Raw genomic sequence first — 8,237 nt, forward strand, 5'->3', positions numbered from 1 at the left:
GCCTGGCAAGGTACGCAATAACCACTAGGCTACCCGACCGCTGTTTATCATCTCAACAAGGCAGCTCATGGATACTGATAGTGACAGGAACCGAAGTTGCCACTGTGGTATATGTATCATTAATCACCCAAAGGAGAATATGGCCTCAATGGGAATAAGATTAAATTGATTATGTATGAAAAGATATCAATAGGGTATAATCTATTTCTGCCGGACAATATTGTCAAACAATCGCATTGTTTTCTCATTAATCATTTATTGTTTTCATACATCGTCTCTTGTGTTATAATATATACCATGGCGTAATGTAATTTGCAGAGTACATTACTCATCAAATTATTTGTGTTATTTAATAAACTAAATACCAAAACGCGTTAATAAATATAGACACATTGACTGATATGCTTACATATTTGATAACATATATACGATGAATTAATTAAAATGGATAAACGATCATGTTAACTTTGAAATCAGCTTTGTAAATAAACATAGAATACACGTGAGACAGGTAACTAACCTTTGGTAGTTCTGCGTGGTTCGCCGTAAACGCACAATACAATGCTATAGGCCAGGTAGAGAGGGAGCAATACCCTGGTCATCTTGTTGCTCCGGTCCGTCGGGGAAAATGACAAGTGTCTGGTTGCTCTCTATTTCGTATGGCTACACTTTTATAACCCTCGCCTGACCAGTAACACTCCATCATTAGCCATATAGATGAGAAACATCTTTGCAATTTACATTACATCAGCTGACCCGGAAACACAAGGAGACCGACATTCGTGTGTTTCCGGAAATATTCGGATTACCACTCCCATTTGGTTTGTATTAGCCGGGTTTCTTGATAAACACATAATATATACAGCGTGTGAGTCATGTCACCGACTCTAATTGAAAGAAAACATATAGTTAGCATGTTAAAAGAAATATTGAACCGTACTGTTTTTCTGTCGTTTTTGTTTTTTCATTTGGGAATTAATCAAGTCAATCCTATATATATATCAGGTCACTTAGTCCATACAGACTTGAGTGCATGCGTTATACATGTACGTTGCGGAACAACGGTAGATTAACAGATCAACATGTTTACAAAAACACATTGTTTACAAGGTTAAGCAATTGGCTAGTGGTGTGTTTGGGGTTTGGGGTTAGAGGTTGGGCCGAGCGTCGGTCTGAAGGCGTTTCACTGTGTTTAGTATATACCCGAGTATATTGATGTCTCTGTAAAATTGATTCCTGTATACAGATATACGGTTATTAACATTAAGAAGCATGAACTATGATTGCAGTACTCACATCTTCAAAGGATAATGTTTTTGAGTTGGAGTTACCTTCTCTCTTTCAGACGACATTTCAGTTTGCATGTATCATAAACCTCCACTCATTTCCTTGTTTCAAATGCCTAACTGATGACCGCCTCCGTGGTGTAGTGGTTAGAGCGTCCGTCCGGAGAGTGGAAGGTCGCGGGTTCGATCCCCGACCGCGTCATACCAAAAGACGTTAAAATATGGTACTTGTTGGTCCCTGCCGGGCGCTCGGCATTAATGGGTACAATAAGGACTGGTCGGCTCGGAGTCAGTATAATGTGTCTGAGTGGGGTATTCATGCTTCACTGTGGCATGGTATCTCAGTGGGCTAGCACTATAAAACCAGCTTAAGTCTGGGCTAGTACAAGCAGCCGCACAAACACATACACACGCATTCACGTCGTCATATGAGCGAAATATTTTCAAGCGCGACGTTAAACCCCATTTTACCTCACCTCACCTAACTGATAATCGGATAATAAAATGCGGAATAAGAGCTCACACAAGCACATCGTACATAGAATGTTATAGTGATGATACGAGTCTTTCCACAGTTGCTTAATATCTTGTACACGTTGATCAGCTTACAGTACAAATATTATAAAAAATAAAAAATAATGATGAATGATTTAGGTGAGTGACATTTCACCAATAAAGAGAATAATTTGCAAGACAACAGGACACCCATCTTCTAATACCCAGAAACATATGTAACCATTATATCTGGGAGAACCATAGTCCCGAATAGCTACACGGCTGCTGATGCGATGTTGAACAATAATATTTATCACGCACGCACGCACGCACGCACACACGGACACATGGAACATGTTTCGACCCATAATAACAAGATCTTGGCACGTTACACAAGCTGATAACTCCAACTTGAACTGAAAGTGAGCCCCAGTGAGCTTGGGGACTCAGAACAAATGGACGGGTTGGGTTGAAAGGAAAATTATGAGGACTATAGTCCAAGCTAGTGGCAGGTCTAAGGGCCCCTCGGTGCTGAACGAATGTGGTTCGTACATTGCGGGAATTACATGCTTGACCCCACATCTCCTGGTAATATTAGTGTTCGTATTTTGTGGAAAACATGAAAGCAAAGACAAAAATATGTAACTCCTGCCAAGTGATTGATATCACTTGAAGACAAAAGTACGGGTCAGATTTCGGAACCGTCCCTGGGTAAACGTGCATCCATCTTAACATTCCATGCTATATCTAACAAGGAACGTTTTCTCTCATTTTTAACATAGTTTAACACAGGTACATTGCTTCAATGCTGGTTGCTGAATGCTCAGAACAATTTATACCGGTAATATTCACAATAATATGTAAATGTTCTTTATTTTGTCAGACATGGATACGACTGCCTCCGTGGTGAAGTGGCTGGAGTGTCCGCCTTGAGAGCGTAACGTCGCGGGTTCGATTCCAAGCCGCGTCATACCAAAAGACGTAAGCTAGAATATATGGGCCTTGTTGGTCCCTGTCTGGCGCTCGGCATTAATGGGTACAACAAGGACTGGTTGGCTCGGAGTCAGTATAATGTGTCTGAGTGGGGTATTGATGCATAACTGCGGCATGGTATCTTAGTGAGCTGGCACTATAAAACCAGCTTAAATCTGAGCTAGTACAAGCAGCCACACATACACAAGCATTCAAGTCGTCATGTGCGCGAAACATTCTGAAGTACAACGTTAAACCCTACCTCACCTCACCTGATACACATATATACACATGGAAATTAATTAAGCGACACCCAAGTTTGCCAACTTTGGATAAGTGTGATGTAAAACTGCCATCATATCGTGTCAGGAATGGTTCCAACACTACTCTTTCATGAAAATTGAACTTATTGAGTAATGAATAACGCTCAACGGTAAAACGTGTTTTAATCTTTTATAGACATGTGATTCTGAAGTGGGAATTTCAGCAACATCGTTCTACGATACAACTTCGATGCTGTGGAGATCGACACAGGCACAGAATAGTTCATTCTGGCAGAAAGTGGTCTGTGAGGTATCAAGAAGACAAATCACCAACAAAACGTCAGTAGCGATGTACCCGCCACGAGCCCGGATGACGGCATCGACCCTTCTCCTCGTGCCTCAAGTGAGTCGTCGAATTCGTTCCAAAGGCAGCTGCTGCCACTCATGATGCAATGCAGCCTCTAAACCGGCAAGATTCTGTGGACGAGGTTCCAGTTTTTGGATTCGACGTCAAATAATGTCTGGACTCATAGCAGGCCAGGGAGTTGGGTCATGGCGTTTTCCTGAAGATACTCCTTCACAGCACGAGAACGGTGAGACCAAGCGTTGTCATCCATGAATAAAAGACTTAAAGCATGGTTGTCAACATGAGGTACAAGGACGGGGTCAAGGATGTCCCGGATGTAGCGATCGCCATTGAGATTCCCTCGAATCGTGACAAGATCCAGCTTACAGTCATGGGAAAGGCATCTCCAGACCATAACTGACCCCCCACCAATCGGAACTGAAGCCTGCATGTTTTGTGGCACATACGCAGTGTTTTTGGTCCTCGAAACACATTGACTGTCATCTGTGACGTGTACAAGAAAGCGTCTCTCGTCCGACCAATGGACCTTCCTCCACGGCGTCAAATTCCACTGACGTTGGGCAAAACACCAATCCAAACGGGCTCTTTTCTATGGAGAATAGTCAGTGCAGGACGTTTAATTTCCCGTTGTGCCCTCATGCCGATCGACTTCAAGCGGTTTCTCACTGTTCTGTTCCTCGCAGCTTTGTTTGGAGACAAAGGGTTTTCAATACGCCACTTGTGGTGAAGGGTTTGCAAAGCACAAGGCGTGCGAGGGCATTATCTTCCACTCTGGTAGTCTTCCCGGGTCGGCTTGGCCTTGGACGATTCCTCACATGGTCGATGGCGATGAATTTTCTCACAAGTCTGCTAATGATAGAGTGATGAATGTTCAGCTGATGACCAATCGGTCTGGCGGAATTCCTTTTTTTATGAATGCCAGTACAATCCCATGTCCTTGCTTGTGAATATCGCCGCCGTGCCATACTGATAAGTTCTGAGTAAATTATCACGATTTTGTTCTCATTTTATACCTTTTGGCACATCCGATTGAAAGTGATTTTTGCGGGGCACGTGGGTACCTTGGATTCCATGTTTGTCATGTTGTGTTCGCGAGATGGGTGTAATTCCCAAACTGAACATTCGTTAAAGGAAACGCCACTCAAAATCTGTACACCATCAAAGCATCACAGTTTTTCTAAGGTACAAAATTATTACAAAATGTATCGGGTGTCGCTTAATTAATTTCCATGTGTATAGATGAAAGAAACATATCTTCAATCCCATCAACAAACGTTAATCAGGACTTTAGACTCCTATCCTAATCTTCGCTGTGCATAATGCGTTATACACATTTTGTCGAACTGCTTTATAAGGGAAACGTTACGTGAGTGAGTGAGTTTAATGTAAGTCGCGTAGGCAATATTTCAGCCATATTGTGACTTGATAAAACAATTAAAAACTGTGATCGATGGATAGAAAAACAACTTGCAATATATCACATGTTTGGTTTTTTAAAACTAGTAATGGAACATTAAGACTGAGTGTTTTACACTTTCACATACAAATCGAGCTAGAGGACGCGAGCAACACTGTTAAGGATACCATAGTAGAGACCATGGGGACTTACAGTACCTCTGCTACCTACATGGTTCTCCAGACGCATTTACACCTTTCACTACACAGCAAAAATAACAAGGTTTCCAGATTTCCGGAAACCTACATGAAACTGGGTAATGCCAGAATCATGTAGGATTCCGCTCACGGAAACTAACTTTGTTTGTTTCCGGCAGTTTCCTGTTGCTGAAACTAACACGGTTAGTTTAAGCGACTGAAAACTGTCGGAAACAAACAAGGTTAGTTTCCAGAAATGAAAACTGACAGTAAAGTATCATTGTTAGTTTCCATTGCATAAAGCAACTGGAAACCATGATTGATGGTTTCTATTAGTGAGAACTTGAATGAAACGATCGTAGAAAAATAAATTTGACTCCATATGCATATATCCAGAAACCTACATTAACCTACGTTAAACTGCCTATGTATTATATAGGTTTTAGTTTCGTGATGTCAGTGTTTCTGTACATCAGAATTCAAATAAAAGATATTGTCACATAAAATAAAATTAATTTCAGGAATACGGAAACCTAATTCAAAGAATATGGAACCTGAAGATCCTTTACGTTTTGTTTGGTAAACTTAAGGAAAACTTAAATTTATAAGAGATTTGATGGTACATTTAAAAGCTATTTAAGCAGTGTAAATCAAATATAGTTTGCAACGACCACAAAGGTAGGGATGATTTGGCCTATTTTCAGTGTACCATGGTTTCCCTTTTGGTTTTTGCGTGAACCATAAGGTATCGATTTTGTTCGTTTGATTAGTTTGTCACAGATACCTGTGGTGAGACAGACTTTGATTACGTTTTCGCAAAGATCTGTTACCATAGCTATTTCACAGCAAGTCATATGTCTGCAAATTTGGTAGTTGCGAATGAGATTACATACAGTCATTGAAGACAGCGGTGTTTATCCACAGTTATCTAGAATATCTATGATAAGCATTAGCCAAGTATTTTGAGATAGGGTTCTGTCAAAAATCTAGTTTCACATAGTATTTATATTTTTACCTCATAATCCTAGCATAATTAATTATTATTATATTTCTATGCGCTTTGAAACGTCATAATGAATTGCACGATCAGTTTTAGTGAAGTTATAATGTGACTTTAATTTCTAGATATGTTATAGAGCACCTAAAATATAAGTGAATCGTATTTCACACACATTTGTCTGTCTCGCCTAGAAGAACTTCACAGCGAAAGATTTGAAGGGGAATGATTTTGTTGAATGCTACAACAAACATAAGAAGAATATACAGATAACAAACTAACGTGTAGCAAAACTATTAGGCAATTACCTTGTTGGTTGTAGTCAAAAGGGCCATTGGCCAAAAAGGCCAAAATTGAAAAAGTCAAAAGGGCCAGAGGAAAGTCAAAAGGGCCATAGACTTAAAGGTCACATGCAACCAAAAAATCAAACATAATTAAAACACAATTATCACTTATTCATGACATATAAAATACATTGCTGGTTATGAAAAAACATATAAACAAAATTATAAGCGTACAATCGCAAATCAAAAGTGCAATATTGTGTACTTGGGTTTACTTCCCAAGAAACGAAGCAGCCGGGATACCGAACCCAGTCAGAGCGGGTGGGTGTGCACTCAAGTGTAACGGCTGGTTCATTTGCGTATGCCCTCACGGCTCATTGTGTGTGTACATATAGAGATGTTGGGTTTTGTAAATACATGCTCATTTTTGTGTATAACATTTTACAATCAACAGACATCATAACATGTCATGTGTTCAAGTATCACACCTGCATGTCGGTGTAATTACATCAAGTGACAGAGACCGAACTCGGCCATAAATCAATGCATTTTGTTTATGGTGTATAGCCTGACTGGTGTTAAGTTCAAATTGCAGTTGTATATTGAATATTGTCATTAGCAGACAGGCAGGCAAACACACAGGTGTCAATAAAACAAGACATTGAGTTTTGTCTGTGACAACGACATATCTATATTACAGTTAGAAATTCTGTCAACGCTAAATAATGACATTGCTTTTAAGTATCGAACTGAGAAAGTGTATCGGTAAGAAGAACGTGTGGTGAAATAGACAAATGAAATTATATAAACAGTCAATTTACTGTCATAACATATAAAAAGCTCGCGCCTGTGAGATATCAACAAAACATTAGAAAAATAGCTCACACCAAGCCTTCACCAAGTATTCACCGGACAACCAGCTTCCAATCTGCACGAACTTATTTCACTGCGCACGTGCTATGAGCGCAGCCCAGCTGTTGAAACCAGTTTTCCCCCGTTGGAACTCCGATTTCGCGCGGTTTTTTTCATCGTGCTATTTCTCAACTTTATAAGTTGAATTTGCATTTTTGACGATTTGTTTCGGTAAGTCCATACCGAAAGGTATCAGAATCTGCAAAGTTGTGTTTTACGTTGCATGTGACCTCTCAGTCAAAACGGCCATAGGTAAAAAGACAACATGCAAACTAATACATATTGTATATGTTTTATTATATTAATATTTATTATTATTATTTGTATCAATATGTAAATAGTCACAAAAGTAATAATTTATAGTGTGACCATCATACACTCCATAGTTGATAATTGATTAAATATTTATGTAATCATTACACAAACAGTTGAATGGTTGACTATACTCATAACATAAACACTTTTAAAACAACTACTGTTAATCTTATTTTGATTACTGACTACCTGTAATCATTACACAAACAGTTGTATGGTATAAATTAAACAATTAACCACTCTGAGATGTTTTAAATAAACAACACTACGACACTCTGATATGTTTAGAATGTTTAGGGTTAGAACTACTGCAACAACATGTAGTTAATTTCTGTTAATCTTACTATTTCCTAATAGCTTGGCCCCTTTTGATTTAAGTCTATGGCCCTTTTGACTTTTCTTTGGCCCTTTTGACTTTTTCAATTTTGGCCTTTTGGGCCTTTGGCCCTTTTGGCCTGTTCCCTTACTTTGTTCGAGGAATGTATCCATCAATATCCACAGAAAGGAACGATATGCCATTCATCTGCATCTGACAAAAAACTGTTCCATCTCACGTGACTTTGTTTCAGGTGTTTTTCGCATTGGTGTATGTTCTCATTGGACACCTAAGATAACACACCTGACAAATATTTACGTAATGTCTTTAAAAAAAAACAATGAGCGATCAACATATTGTCGATTAATCCTTGAAGGAAGGTCGTTGTGTTTACACGACAGAATGTGGGTGTATTCAGTAAAGGTTAGTAACTCTAC

Source organism: Haliotis rubra, unplaced genomic scaffold, assembly GCF_003918875.1.
Source record: "Haliotis rubra isolate DU_JTF1 unplaced genomic scaffold, ASM391887v1 Scf1202, whole genome shotgun sequence".
NCBI lineage: Eukaryota > Metazoa > Mollusca > Gastropoda > Lepetellida > Haliotidae > Haliotis > Haliotis rubra.